The following is a 16,356-nucleotide window of genomic DNA, read 5'->3' as shown; positions in this document are numbered from 1 at the left end:
ATAAAAACCGTAAAAAGATATACTTAAATAGATTAAATAATTACTCAAGTTTCGATCCAAAAAGTAGAGAAAAGGAATATGAAAATCATGTGTAAGCCAGTGCACTACAGGTGATCATGGAACAATATTCATCAAGTAAGCACGATTATGTAGCTAAACCCTTAACGCGCTTATTAACATTAACATAATGACCCTAATTGAAATGTTGAAGCATTCTTAGTTCAAATTTAGCTTAATAACTGAGGACTTTAGTTGCAGCACAATTAATACAAAAAATGAAACCGGACGTTATATACAATGAATATATTTTAAATCAATTAGCCAACAGCTGAATCGGTAATACACGTTCATGTATATTGGGCAAGTATCTTGAGTATCATGTGACTATAATTGTATAGATCGTATATGGAGTTTTTTTCTTTAAGAACGATAGGTCATTCTTTCGAAGATTCAACCCACACGATACCATGTTTCAATGAAATAAGTTCCAAGGTATACAATAATGACTAATGTGACGCAGGTGGGCAGGAGGATTTGTTTTTGATCGGTTATTTATTTTTGTAAACTGACAGGATAGATTATTCATTTTCTGCACTATTGAAGCAAGATTTTTCATTTTCATTAAAGCAAGGGACTGATTATTCATTTTTTACCACTATATTTATGATATTCGAAAACATCCATTTTTTTTTAAATATTTGTTAATTTTGAATAATTAGATATAGGAAGATGTGGTGTGAGTGCCAATGAGACAACTCTCCGTCCAAATAACCATTTAAAAAAAACAAACATGAATACATGTATAGTCAAGTTATTGTGTACCATTTAATCAGAATACTAGTAGATCATTATCCCCTTCAGAAATTTTAAGATTCAAGATGTCATTCATAGCATCAGTCAGACACATTCTTGTGGACACATGGTACAAGAGGACAATATATACACACATTGTAAGATAATACATAGCGAGACAGGACAAACGAAACACAAATGCATAGCAATAAGTATATTATAAAAGACAATTGGTATAATTAGATTAATTCATCTTTATAGAAAGTATGAGAAAAAGTTTAATTGTGGAACTGTGATTTTTTTCATGATAAAAGCCCAAAAATAGGTAAAAATCGATGAAAAATGGGAAAATCATCAAAATTGGGCATTTTCAAAGGGCCGTAGCAAAAAAAGAAGTGCACCACCATATGATTTTTTCTTCACCAATTATTTTGTTACAGTCTTATAAACCAAAAAATCAGGTTAAGAAAAAAAGTTTAATTCTAGAAATAATTGGCTCCTCAGAAGTGTACATCCTTAATGAAATGAATCATTTATATTCCCAAGCAATAAACACATAATGCATACATACATACATAGTATTAAAGTTTATTTAGTTTGGTATTACCTAGCCTTTTCAAAAGTATTGTCAAACATATTTCGCCGAGCGGAGCGAGGCAAATATTTTTTTGAAGGGTAAGCAGATCCTGCTCAACAACATAACCACCCCCCTTTTTACACAAAATAAGTTGGTGCAATAATTAACTAACAAAGAGTCATGTATTTTTCATGCACTGTTATCGGATGGTAACAATTCATTTGTATCTTACTTCATGCAGTTACAGTAATATTTTTGTATTATGTATGGATAATAATTTCTGAGGTTTATTTCTAGATTAATGAGTACTTTTTAAATGAGTCGTCGGGCGTATTAAAACCTGAACGCATTAAAAAGGAATATCTCTCTTGAGTGGTTGGTAAAAGAGGATGCTAAATTTGGCAAATCTTCATAAAAAAAATATTTTTAAACGATATAAAAGTCAGATAATGCATATTTTAATGTTTTTCTTATCTATAATATAACCTACTTCTTTTTGCAAATTCTTTTTTTTTACGACGGTACTGCATGGCTAAATTAAAACAGGCTTTTCGTTGTTTATTGTTTAAATGGTATATTTAATACATTCACAAACCGTTGAATGAAATAAATGTACAACGCATTCAATTAGAGAATTTGCTTTAGTCAAACAGATGTTTAAAAATCAAAATATAATATTGAAACTTCACTTAAAAAAATATAACATTAAAACACCTCACTACATAAAATATAACATTTGATCACTTCTTCTTTATTTCATATTTCGGACTAAATTAAACAAAATCACGCATTAAAATCACATTTAATTTACTTATCCATATATATATTACACAATCGCAAAATTACACTAATGAATCATTTTCTGCCATCAACTGATTTAAAAAAAAAACCACACATCGCAATGTCGAGTTTTAAACATTAAGTACATATATATTTAATTTAGCATAGAGATATACTTGCGATGAAATGCTTTAAAAATTACGAAAATGGCGACGTGAAAACTTTTACTTTGATTATCACGGCGCGGGACGTTTCTATGCATCATCTGACTTATATACGGTTCAAAAATAATTTTTTTATAAATATTTGCCAAATTTAGCATCCTATTTTACCGACCACTCAAGTGAGATATTCCTTTTTAATACGTTCAGGTTTTAACTCGCCCGACGGCTCATTTAAAAAATGAAATAAAACTCACTTATTAATTTAGAGATAAACCTCAGAAATTATTATCCATACACAATAACTAACTATTACTGTAACTGCATGATATCATAGCGTTTTAGTAAGCCGTGAATTGTAATGTTTAATCTAGAACTCAAAAGCAAAAATCTAATAATTAAAGTATACATGTACAATATCATGTTTGTAGAAGACATGAATTTTCATATATCTATATACAATATTAGTTCAATGTCAGCAAAATATCAACTAATTGTATGAGGCTAAAACTGGGGAAGGGTGAGGTTTTATCGAGCCCTTTCCAAATTTTACACCGAGTACAAAAAAATGATAGTTTTCTGACATTGACCTTATATTGTTTTTAGACTGCAACTTACATAAATAAATTCATAGTTATTTAAATTGTAACACAAATTTCAAACTTATTTTCATCCCTTAATGAACCCCTGACTGTTGAAAAAGTGTTCCATGATATATTGCACAAAATAAAGCTCTGATACTATATATATATCATGTATATTCAGGAAATAAACATAACTAGTTGCAGTATAAATACATATATATGTCAGATCAAATAGGCATATTTTATCTTTTTTATGCATTTAACTAATGCACAGTTAAGAAAAAACAAATCAGAACCACCAGTTAATGATAATCAGATGTAAAGTCCATTATAATTCATAACATTGAAAATGGAAATCAGCATTTATTTTCATTGTTGAACCTATAACATGTATAACACTCAATATTTTGCCGTTTCTCCAATCATTTTAAATTACATAAACTCAAGCTTTATTTGTTAAAAAAAAGTTGATAATTGCATATAGGTTATATTTGAACTACTAAAATATGAAATAAATTGTCATTTGCAAACAAAAACTAAAAGTAGAAAACGTTACTGAAAATTTATTGTTATTGAAACTTTTGGATAAATGGATAGTTAAGTTGTTCAATGTTTCATCCACTATAAAACTGACATGGTTAAGTTTAAAAAAAAAGAAAAAAAAAGGACAAACAATCTGCAAGACACTGCACAAAAAACCTCAACGAATCATTAACTCAACGTTGACATATAATAATATGCTATCAAAGTTAAAAAAAACTTATCTTTGAAAGTTAGAACTTACCGAGTATATCATGCGTAGATTTAGCACCAATCTGAATAGCAAAAAGCGCTGCTATGCAATACCATAGACACATATATATTGACATCTTTTTGTAGAATACTTGTAAAGAGATCCATTTAAACACAACTTCTAAGCAATAAAATTATTTTGTTAAAAAAATTATCCTTTTGACAAATAACCTTTTTTGAAATTGTTAAGCAACATGTTTCTCTTTGTTTATTCATTAAGCAAACATTTTCGACTTATCTTTCATGTTCAAATACTGAATTAATTAATTGAAGAGAATTTGAACATACGAAAAGTAAAATCACACAATTACTGAACTAGGAGGAAAAAATCAAAAAGGAAACTCCCTAATCAAATGGCATTATCAAAAGTTCAAACACATCAAACGATTGGATAACAACTGTCATATTCCTGACTTGGTACAGACACTTTTGTGGACATTCGTGGATTGGACCTTGTAGTATAGCTATAGCCAAACTTTTCACTTGTATGACAGTCGCATGAAATTACATTTTTTGACAACGTGTGAACCAAACAAACAAACATAATAGTTAAAAAATACAGCAGTCAACATAATCTTTATCACAAAAATAAACATACAAATATGTTAACATAGTAGCACAAAATGGTATAAAGACCAAGCATACTAGCAAAAAATAAAGATGAGAATACACAAATGGATTCATGACAAAATTGTGTTTTGGTGATGGTGATGTGTTTGTTGATCTTACTTTACTGAAAATTCCTGCTGCTTACAATTATCTCTACCTGTAATGAACTTGGCCAAGCAGTAACAGTGGAAAATATTTTGTAAAAATTGTAAAAAAAATATAAAAATTGTAAAAATTTTACTATAAAGGGCAATATCTCCTTAAGGGGTCAACTGACCATTTTGTAAGGATGACTTATGTGTATATCTTATTTTGCTGAACACTATATTCAAGATAATAACCACTGCATAATTGTCAAAATTTCATTTAAATTCCAATTCAGCGGTTGTTCAACTCATCTGAAAATGTCAGGGCAGATAGATCCTGATTCGATAAACATTTTTCCCGTCAGATTTGCACTAAATGTTTTAGTTTCAAAGTAAAAGGCAAAAATCTACATTTTACCCCTATGCTCTATTTTTCGCCATGGCAGCCATCTTTGTTTGTTGGCCGGATCACCGCACACACTTTTAAATTAGATACCCCAATGATGATTGTGACCAGTTGTGGTAAAATTTAACCAAGTAGTTTCAGAGGAGAAGATTGTTGTTAAAGATAATAAAAAAATACCAAAACATTGTTAAAAAAATGACTATAAAGGGCAATAACTCCTTAAGGTGTCACCTGACCATTTTGGTCATTTGACTTATTTATAGATCTTACTTTGCTGAACATTATTGCAGTTTACAGATTATTTATATCTATAATGATATTCAAGATAATAACCGAAAACAGCAAAATTTCTTTGATATAACCAATTCAGAAGCAGCAACCCAATAATCGGTTTTCTGATTTGTCTAAAAATATCAGGGCAGATAGATTTTGTTTTGATAAACAATTCTACCATGAGTCAGATTTGCTCTAAATACTTTGGTTTCATAGTTATAGGCCAAAATATACATATTATCCCTATGTTCTATTTTAGTCATGGCGGCCATCTTTGTTAGTTGACCGGGTCACCGCACATATTTTTTAAACAAAATACCCCAATGATGATTATGGCCAAGTTTGGTTAAATTTGGCCCTGTAGTTTCAAAGGAGAAGATTTTTGTAAAAGTTAACGACGACGGCGACGGACGACGGTCGACGGACGAAGGACGACGGACGCCAAGTGATGAGAAAAGCTCACTTGGCCCTTTGGGCCAGGTGAGCTAAAAAGGTATATAACAAAATGTTTTATTAACTAACGATAGCACATGGGTTTGTTCTTAACATCTACATTATTTTAGCATAACATTAAGTCGCCTCAACAAAGTTAAGAGTAATAAAGTTAGTTGTATGATAGCACGGACTGGTCATTCGCGGTAAAAGTTGACATTGAAAAATACATGTTCATAGCTTGACCATCCCAAGCACAGTCGTAGTGCATTGAAGTTTTCCCCCTCCCCCTCCCACTTTTGAACATGTTTTTGTATAAGCTTATTATATTGTGATTCTGCAGATGTTAAAAAGAACATTATGAAAATATGCTTTTGTGATATGAAAGATTCTATTTCATTATTTCTAATTAGAGATATGTTTGTTAGACATGTTTGCTGCAGCGGTCTGAGTGTGCTGGCAAAGTGATTTGATGACAGGGCACAAATAAGAAAAAAGAAGGTCAGATAATCACCGCCTAATATCTTACCAATTAAGGTTCTCACTAAAAAATGTTTAAAGATAGATTCACACACATCGCATCTTTTAGACATATAATTGGGGAAACTCCACTTAAAATAAAGATCCAGAAATGAAGTGAACCCCTTCCCCACATACACCCCCAGAAATGTATCAAACTGACATTTTTGAGTATTTCCTTAAATGGTGGAAGATAAAACGAACTCAAACAACACATCGCCATTATACATGTTATATAACTTTTACCAGATACTAAATATCTAAATCCTTTTTTTGTACAAATTGATACAAAAAAGTCAATTTACCGTTATTTCTTACCAGAACGTATTGGTTACCAGAACCATTGATATATATATACAAAATCAAGTACTATTAAATAACTATATATCTGAGAAATAGTTTTTTATGTCCTCCTTTTAAGATTTATTCGTTCATGTTTTTATTATTCAAAATTATGAGTTAAAAAGTGTCCAATCCACCTGATTCATTTCATGTATAAATAATCAATATGTATTCGACATAATTTGATATTTTGCTTAGTGTTGAAGGCCTCATTGTGAATTCGAAGAACACCAATAAAAAATTGTTGTGAATATTTTATTAAGGTTTTATTTAGTGTGTATATGTTGATTTTGTCTCATGGGTGGATATATTTTATTCTTTGTGTTGTTTTCGATTTTTTCGATTTTAAAATCTGTTGAACACATGTATGAAAATAACACTAAACGTCTTGTTCGTGCTTCATTAGTTTTAATAACAATAAAGTAAGACATAAACTCGGAATAAAGAGAATGATATGTACAAAATAACACATTTCATCGATTTGAAGATTGATATAATGCATGTAATAAAGATGATAAATAATATTACATATGTAAGAACAAGTTAAAAACTAGATGTCTTCTGTTTGACAAAAAGTCTTTATTTCATATAAATTTCTGGATCTTTGAATTATTTTACGATTAAACTAATTTTTTTTACGATTAAACGATTTCTCTCTTTTGTGCAAGGATCGATAACTCTGCGTGAGAGATTGATGGATTTACAAGTTATTCTATATTTTGAGATCGTTTGTAACTTTCTTTCGTTACGTATTTGATATATTATAGTTTGCATGGTATTATTACGTTATATCCAATTTGATCCATTTTGTTTTGTTTGTTTTTAGTTTTTGTAACCAGTTTTGTGCACGATAAGGAATCTTGATATAAGTTTTTTTTCGTCCCAAAGAGGATCGACCTTAAAATGAATATCAATGATATATATAGTTCATAACCATATGATGTTATTATTTTTCTGAATTTATCTCAGAACTACTGAGATTGTTAAATCTTTGGGTTTTTTTTATGTTATTTTTGTAAACATAATTGATTTAATTTTTTCGCAAACCTGGTCTCACGGTCATAGAACTTTCGAGCATGGTTTTTGTACCATTACTCGAAAATCAACCAATCAAATTACTGGATTCATGTTTCGAGCATGATTTTTGTGCTTAGAGCAATTAGCAAAGTGTTATGCCTTCAGGTTCTCATCAAGTGTCGTCTGTCATCGGCCTTGAACTTTTACAAATTTGGCTTTACTTTTTGGACCTTTTGGATTATAGCTCTTCATCTTTTATGTAAGCTTTGGATTTCAAATATTTTGGCTACGAGCATCACTGAAGAGACATGTATTGTCGAAATGCGCATCTGGTGCAACAAAATTGGTACCGTTGATTTTATTACTACCACTGGGTCGATGCCTCTGCTGGTGGACTATTAGTCCCCGAGGGTATCACCAGCCCAGTAGCCAGTACTTCGGTACTGGCATGAAAATACGGATTTTTTGTATTTACTTATTAAAATTTGCTGTTACAAAATATTAGATATTATTATAAATTAAGGAATGTATCTCCCTCATGCAAAGCTCTGATTCCTTTCACGAATTTGGCTTTACTTTTTGGACCTTTTGGATTATAGCTCTTCATCTTTTATGTAAGCTTTGGATTTCAAATATTTTGGCTACGAGCATCACTGAAGAGACATGTATTGTCGAAATGCGCATCTGGGGCAACAAAATTGGTACCGTTGATTTTATTACTACCACTGGGTCGATGCCTCTGCTGGTGGACTATTAGTCTCCGAGGGTATCACCAGCCCAGTAGCCAGTACTTCGGTACTGGCATGAAAATACGGATTTTTTGTATTTACTTATTAAAATTTGCTGTTACAAAATATTACATTATTATAAATTAAGGAATGTATCTCCCTCATGCAAAGCTCTGATTCCTTTCACGAATTTGGCTTTACTTTTTGGACCTTTTGGATTATAGCTCTTCATCTTTTATGTAAGCTTTGGATTTCAAATATTTTGGCTACGAGCATCAAGAAGAGACATGTATTGTCGAAATGCGCATCTGGTGCAACAAAATTGGTACCGTTGATTTTATTTACAAACATTTTATACTGTGAACATACTGAGACAATTTGGCACACATGATTCCGGGAATTTATGGTCCTCAATCATCTTTATCTTTGTACTTGTTTACATGGTTTAGCTTTATACTTTATCTAATCGAAGCGTCACTGATGAGCCTTGTGAAGAAAAAATGCACTCACGTCTGGCGTATTAAATTAAAAGCTTGGTACCTTTGATAACTATTGATCATGCTTGTCTACAAACATTTTTTTGCGGTATCTAGTTTTAAAAGTTGTCCGATCACGCGTCCAGCCAAACAATTTGCCATACATTCACAATACTATAAATACAACTTAACAAGTCTTCTATCATGACAACCACTATGAAGAGAGAAAATTTGACAGACGCAACACATCTGGAAGGGTGTGCTATTTCGTTGACTGATTCGATCCTTTACAAAATCATTCTAAGACAAGTAAAATCGATTGGTAAAATATTAGCTTAATCTATAACATAAAATCATGAACACAAGTATTAAGTACGCTATAAAACATAAAGATAAATCTTTAAAAAAAAAAAATACTGTATAAAGGCTTTATAATATCATTCCATAGTATATATGTTTTACCTAAAATCAGAAAATTGTAAGAATTGTGTAGTCAGTTTAACAATGTTTAAAGATGTCTATTTTAATACCATTTTTATTTTATTTTTGAAGTTGGTTCATGTAGTTTGGGGTCAATTTATAGTTTTGACCATGATTTTACAAAAAAATGTCCACTGACCTATTTCTTTTTCTTATTCTGCAGGTATAGTAGAACTTACGCTGCAATATATGAAATAACGAAAAATCGTGCATTCTGAGCGTTCTTTCTTACATTGAAACGCATAATCTTTAGCTATTTTTTAGACAAATTATTCTGGTCTCAATGCAAAAACATAGATTCATTATAATTCAAGACTTTTATGTTTTAGGGGCAATATTAAAAGGACCGATATGTACATGTAGGATAAAGTAAAATTCGTATTTCTCATAATCATTAATATCGGGTCTGCCTGTCTGCTCTTGTATTGTGCTGACTTTGATGATTTTTTTTATGACTAGATTTAAATATAGTGACAGTGCAGTATTATACTTTAAGTACTAGTACTGCTTAATTCGACACTAGGGACCATCTTGACCTTCTTTTGCAGTATTAATGAATCTGATATTATTGAGTACCCTCCAGCAACTATCAAAATGAAGAACAGGAATAAAACTTTTGACCATTGATCATTTGTATTTTTTCTATGCATTGACTTTGTGTGCGATAAGTTCCCGTGTATGTTTATCCCATATTCCTTTATTTTCTGTCTGAACACGACTTAAAGCAAGTTTAACCCTATAATGTAAAAGGTCATATGGCAATACATTGTTGTTGTTTTTTTCAAATGATTTGGTACCGGGAAATCGGTGGTCTTACTTAATTTAAACCATGTCAGCTATGTAGTTTTGTCCACAGGCGCTTGGGTATATGATACATATATATTTTTATTTTTTGTTGTTGTTGATCAAAATAGTATATTTTCTATATTTATAATACATATGTATCACTTTTGTGCATGTCTCAGAGAAAATACCCAATTTTACAATCCATACTAAGAAAAATTGGGTATTTTCTCTGAGTCGTTTAGATCACTCAAAACTAGGTGAGACATGCACAAAAGTGATATATATATATGCATTATTAATATAGAAAATTGAATATCTTAATCAACGAGAAAAAATATATCTGTATCATATGCCCAAGGCATGTGGTTTAATATACAAAAAAGGCAGTTTTGTATTCTTTGATATCAAGTTCAATTATCAATGCAGAAAAGACAATTTTTTTCTGTGTCCAGTAGCACCGTATAGCATATTCTTAAAATATTTTACCGCACAATATCTGGACATTGGTGGACATGCATTCAGCAACATTGCGCACGTTTAGAAATGAAAATCAACACTCCGACTATAGTCATAAAGTAGGAAAATTAAAGAACAGCGGGCCGTGAAACCCGAGACACAGAAGTACAAACAATAGACCATCAACTCCGAAAACCGAAAGTAAAATAGAAACATGAATCAAGCAAAAAAATGCAGGGGCGACATCAGGGAGTGAAGAGAACTTGCTTCTTGCACGACACTTTCCGTGAAAACAATTTAATATGATAACAATCTTTTTTTTTCATTCTTTTTTTTTTTTTTTTTTTTTAAATTTCCAGCATGAGGCATTTGCCTCATTTGCCTCAATGTAGTTACGGCCCTGACATAGCTGACATGGTTTAAATTAAGTAAGACCACCGATTTCCCGGTACCAAATCGTTTGAAAAAAACAACATAATGTAGGACACCACTTGAAAACAAATGATGATCAAGTCGTTTTTTTCCTCACAGTCAGGTCAGTCGTACAAGAATATGGACACATTTAAAAAAAGCCCCATCAACAACATTACAAATCTAATATTTTTGGTTATGCATGAGTCAACCAACATGCAGGGATCGATTAAGGATGGCACATTTGATCTTAAAACTTTTAGGGTATTTTGGAAAGCAGTATAATATTTTCCTTGCAATATAACCTTTGGCTTATTCGGAAATTGTTGGAGGGAACAAACTGCTACGTTTTCAACGCTTACTACTACTATAAGCCTATCAAATAAGTAACACCACCAAGACGCTGACATACATCTTTAAACATATGCACCGTTTTAGTAAAATAAATAAAGATTACTGTCTAGTATCTAAACTTTGGTTTCGACCTCTGATATATCAAATATGCTGATTCCAACATAATATTATCGATTTATTTATTTGTTTATTCTTTAATACAGTGAACTACACATATCTAATTCGTTTAAACTTATCATCCCGAAATATACATATAATCATATCAGAAATGAGTATCGTCAGATTACGTTACGGGCTCGGGGCAAAAATCTTGTTTTTGTAGCCATCCAATTTTTGATTATCTCTCTTGTGGCGGTTTAAAACAGCACGTGTGTTTTTTGACCAAGCTACGGATTTCAAATAATGTCAAAGGTTTGATATTTGCATTTAAATATAAACATTTGAATTTGGTAGCAAACCGATCTGTACTGAATTGAAAAAAAATGTAAATTTCAGAGTATGATTTCTTGCATAGATCTGGTTGTACAAGAGGAGCAAGTGTGTACAAAATGTATATAAAGTCCATGTGAAATTATTACAATGTGTGGTAGTTATTACAAATTTAATGACATTGTATTTTTATCATTTATCATGCTTATACAGTACTCTTGTTTTGTTTATATCAGATATGCACTGTCAACAAAACAAGAGCCTGGTACATGACTGTTCACAGGGGCTTGTTTAGTGGGTCAGACGAGGTTTTACTGTCAATGGCGATCGCTATCCTACATGTATATAAAAAAAACAATGTTTTGTTTATATAGGATAGCCATCGCCATTGACAGTAAAACCTCCTCTGATCAGCATTGACAGTAAAACCTCATCCGACCCACTAAACAAGCCCCTGTGGACTGTTTATTCAAGATAATAATTAGGTCTTGAAAGTCTATAATTTTTTTCTTTGACACCTTAATTTACATCTCGACCTGCAGAAATTTAAAATAGCCTTCCAAGAGGTCATAATTAAGAGATAACTGTATTGTAGTTGAAGCTTTAAGGACGTCCATCGGTAGTTTTACTGTCGCAAATTTAGATTACCTGGCGACGCTGAGCGGAGACAGGTAAACGGGTATTTGCGACAGTAAAACTACCGATGGACGTCCGAAAAGCTTCAACTACAATACAGTTATCTCTATTCTAATGCAAAACAAGTTTATAATTAAATTTCGATCATTATTTCAGTGTAAAATCTTCATTAAGGTTCATGTGGACCCTATGGCTAAAATGGCCGTATTTTCACCTCAAAATTTTCTCTGAGTACAGGCAAACCTGCGCATCTTGAAAACTTTTAAGGCATAGCATGCCCTAGATAAATAGAAATCAAATTCATTGTATGATTTAGAAAATTCATAACTTAACTGGATTTTGCCGTACACTTTTTTTGTCTCTGCAGAAGATGATAAAATTAACAAACAGTTGAGTTTACCTTGATATGGTCCACTCAGGTACACAGTTTAAATAACCAATTATTGTCAGGTATCCATTGTCCATCTAATGTCCATGTCAATTAAAAATGCTCACTTAATTATTACCTGTGGGGAAGTTCTCAAACCTGTTTCCCAACTTAGTTTATTTTGGCACCTTCTGGAGGAAGGAAAAAAAGTGCACGGCAAAATCCTGGCAAGTTTTTTTTTTCTAAAGCATAAAACATACTTAAAATTTATTTATCTAGGGCATGCTATGCCTGAATTTTTTTACAGTTTCGCAGGTTTGTCTGTACTCAGAGTAAATTTTGAGGTGAAAATACGGTCATTTTAGCCATAGGGTCCACATGAACCTTAAAGAAAATTCCGCGTAAAGATGTTATCTTCTTTGATCCCTATATTATGTGACGTCACAGGTATGCTTCCGGCGTCAAACATAAACACCAGGCGTTTTCTGGCTTCTGTGCCGCTTCAGAATGTAATAAAATTTCATAAAAAGAAGATTTTTAGGCGAAACAAGTGAGTTTTTTGTTTGTTATTGTAGAAATAACACATCAATACATTTCAAGATTCAAAATGTCGGCTTCCTTAGTTACAGACAAGGAGATAGATAGTTTTACGCTTGCTGTCATCCAATCAGAACAATTGTTACAAACTAATTGCATTAGAATTATAATTGGACTAGTAGTCCGAGATTACTCTACGTCGAACGGCTATTTTGCCAGACAAGCTGGGGCCTTGGGATGTCAGAGCTCGTCCCATATCAAAAAGTGGATATTTGCCCACCCAAAATAGATGCGCTGCTTCGTAGCCTCTGGTGCCAACTGACAGCCTGGAAATTATATAAATTGGGCATCAATCTGTTTATTATTCATTTATCTCTTTATTTATGTAAGTTTCACCTACCTTCCAACCTTTATTTTTTCCATATTTTAACAGTTTTCACAGAGACCCCTCAATTTCAGCATTTTGACTAACTTTTAAACGAACTTCAAGTTACAAGAGAGTTTGTGGTCTCGAGACTCAAAATATGCAAATATTTATATTTATGTTTTTCTATGGTCCAGTTCCAGGATACAGTTTACATACGAATCTGTCATATGACTTTCATCACTACATGACTAAAATATATGCATCAGCATTCCAACTGTTGCTGTTCAGCAAATTTGGTGTTCATGATTGATTTTATAATATTTGGGAAATTAAAATTTGATTATATGGTCAACCTCCCTCAGTCCTATGGGAAGGAAGATTATGTACTAACTTGCAAAACATGAATTATTTATTTTCTACCATACAGAACTTAATTATTATGAAAGTGTTGGAAACTTTTAATATAGCAGGAATTAAGGCGTAAATGACATCTTGAAGGCGTGCAAAATTGACTGAAAAGCAAAATTGACGATCTCTTCCATTGAGAAACATGATTCCAGAAATGACGTTTTGTCATAAAAATTCATATAGTAAAAAAAGCTATCAAAGTCCTCATATTTGAATAAAGTAACTTTCATTTTAGTGGAAAATTGTTTTAATGTAGAATTAACAGGTTGGGCTGAAGTCAGGGAAAGTGGAATAATTTCTCTGTTTTCAGACTTGGAACAGGCACCTACATACAGAACAAAATAAAAAAAAACTTATAGGCAAACTAAACAATTTGTTTTTATGTTACCATTTTAGATTAATGTCCCTCATAGTGGTTGTAATCAACTGAAATATAAATATGTCTCAGATTTGATATTTTAATGTCATCCGTTGGATTGGAACAATTTTGCTACATTTTGTAATATAGATTCAGTAAACAATGAGACATACTTGAAGAAAATAAAAAAAGTAACAAAATATTATAATGAGAAAATATATATTTGTGTGTATGTTTTAGATGAGTTGTAAGTGTGTAGACAATACAGATATTCTACTGCAAATATGTAAGTATTTTTTTATCAAGACAAGGTTAAGGCTACCATCATAAATATGTCAACCTGCCATCTCTTGCTCATATATTATTACTGCAGTGGTTTTTCATTAGAACATAATTACCATCAGCTAGGCTGGTCAGGGACTAAACTTTTGGAATTTCAAGCTAGGAGCCCAGACCAGATATTTCATAATTAGTTTCTGTATATTCAACTGAAATTTAACTGAAAGTTTAGGGGCCCAGCTCAAAATCTAGGAGCCACATGCGACTGGGCCCCCTTTAAGTTTTGTCCCTGCTGGTCAGTAAGGTCAGTTAACACTTTTAAATATGAATATTTATTCAGTCATCCCTGAAGTCTGCTGCACTTTGTTTACAGCAATACGATTGTATTTGAAAATTTTTGTTGAGTAATATTGTTAATTTAAAGCAATCATACTATAAATTTTCAGTTGCAAATAATTATTTTTTGTTTACGTCATATAATACTATTGTCATGCTTAAACCTTATTTCTTTTCATAATTTTAATACATATCTTACAATGTCTTATAAATACATTAAGTAGCCATTTTTGAAAATTATTCTTGTTATTTGTGTGTTTGTCCGTTAGTACATTTTAACATCTTTAATATCAAAAGCAATGGAACAGTGTTTTTTTTGTGCTATTTTTCATCTTTAAGTTGCTATGTTTGCTTTATATAATTTACATACTTCATTTTGCAGTGGATGAATTAAAGAAACACACAAAATATTATGAAGAAAAAGGAAAAGAAAAAGAGGTACATTTGTTTTAGCATCTTATGCACAATTCTGTCAAAACACATCAACTGTAAAACCTTGAGCATACTCAACAGTTCTTCTGGATTTTGATCTCTTATCTTCACATAATGTCAATCAAATATTCTGAAACTTATACACAATAGATATTGGAAGATGTGGTATGCTTGCCAATGAGACAACTCTCCATCTAAATAAGAATTTATAAAAGTAAACCATTATAGGTCAATGTACGGCTTTCAACATGGATGAAGCCTTATCTCACACTGAACAACAAGCTATAAAGTGCCCCAAAATTACTAGTGTAAAACTATTCAAATAGGAAAACCAACGGTCTAATCTATATGTAAAACGAGAAGGGAGAAACACACATAAATTATTTAAACAAACAACAACTACTGTACATCAGATTCCTGCATAAACCACAAAATGCAGATTAAGTTCAAATTTCAGTGGCTTCCATTTGTCTTTCTAGAGGTATGCCCTTTTATATTATTATAAACAAGTGGGGACATCATCTGGATATTTGTTTCCATAACACATTCTCCATTTGTTTGGCATAGTCAAAAAAAGACAAGATTGATGCATGCCACATCAAAAAGTATAACTTATAATATTTTCATTTAATATTTTAGATTTGAAAAAGAAAATTTAAAAGGAAATTTCTAAAAAAAATATTGATGTTAGCTGTTTAGTAATAAGGTCCAAATTCTGATACACTAATCATGCTAATCAGTACATAGTTCTTCAAATTTGAAGATTGCATATTTTTACTTTATAGCCAAGTCCAGTTAAAAAGAACCCTACAGGACAGAAGAAATCAACTTTGAGGTAAGTATCAATTCAGGGGGTAAATGTTAACATTATGTGGTGATGAGTGTATTCTCCTTCTTGTTAAGTATGTACTTTATCATGATGGGTAGACAAAGTCAATCAGTCTGTTCTTTTCTACCTCAGGCATAGATCACCTTAGCTGTATTTGGCAAAACTTTTAGAAATTTTGGTCCTTAATGCTCTTCAACTTCATACTTTATTTGGCCTTTTTAACTTTTTTGGATTCGAGCGTCACTGATGAGTATTTTGTAGACGAAACGCGCATCTTGGTGTTTATACAAAATTTAGTCCTGGTATCTTTGATGAGT

At 31.6% G+C, this 16,356-nt stretch overlaps 1 long non-coding RNA gene across 1 annotated transcript; it reads left to right on the top strand.

Moving 5' to 3' along the window:
- The first annotated feature begins 11,394 nt into the window (after positions 1 to 11,394).
- On the top strand, positions 11,395 to 16,044 carry LOC134700961 (uncharacterized). Its single transcript, XR_010103995.1, has 4 exons — positions 11,395 to 11,472; positions 14,404 to 14,449; positions 15,161 to 15,216; positions 15,996 to 16,044. It is a non-coding gene; the product is annotated as an uncharacterized LOC134700961 (long non-coding RNA).
- Positions 16,045 to 16,356: the final 312 nt, after the last annotated feature.

The sequence above is a fragment of the Mytilus trossulus genome, unplaced genomic scaffold (genome assembly GCF_036588685.1).
Source record: "Mytilus trossulus isolate FHL-02 unplaced genomic scaffold, PNRI_Mtr1.1.1.hap1 h1tg000210l__unscaffolded, whole genome shotgun sequence".
Classification (NCBI taxonomy): domain Eukaryota; kingdom Metazoa; phylum Mollusca; class Bivalvia; order Mytilida; family Mytilidae; genus Mytilus; species Mytilus trossulus.
This window is presented reverse-complemented; position numbering and strand designations above follow the sequence as displayed.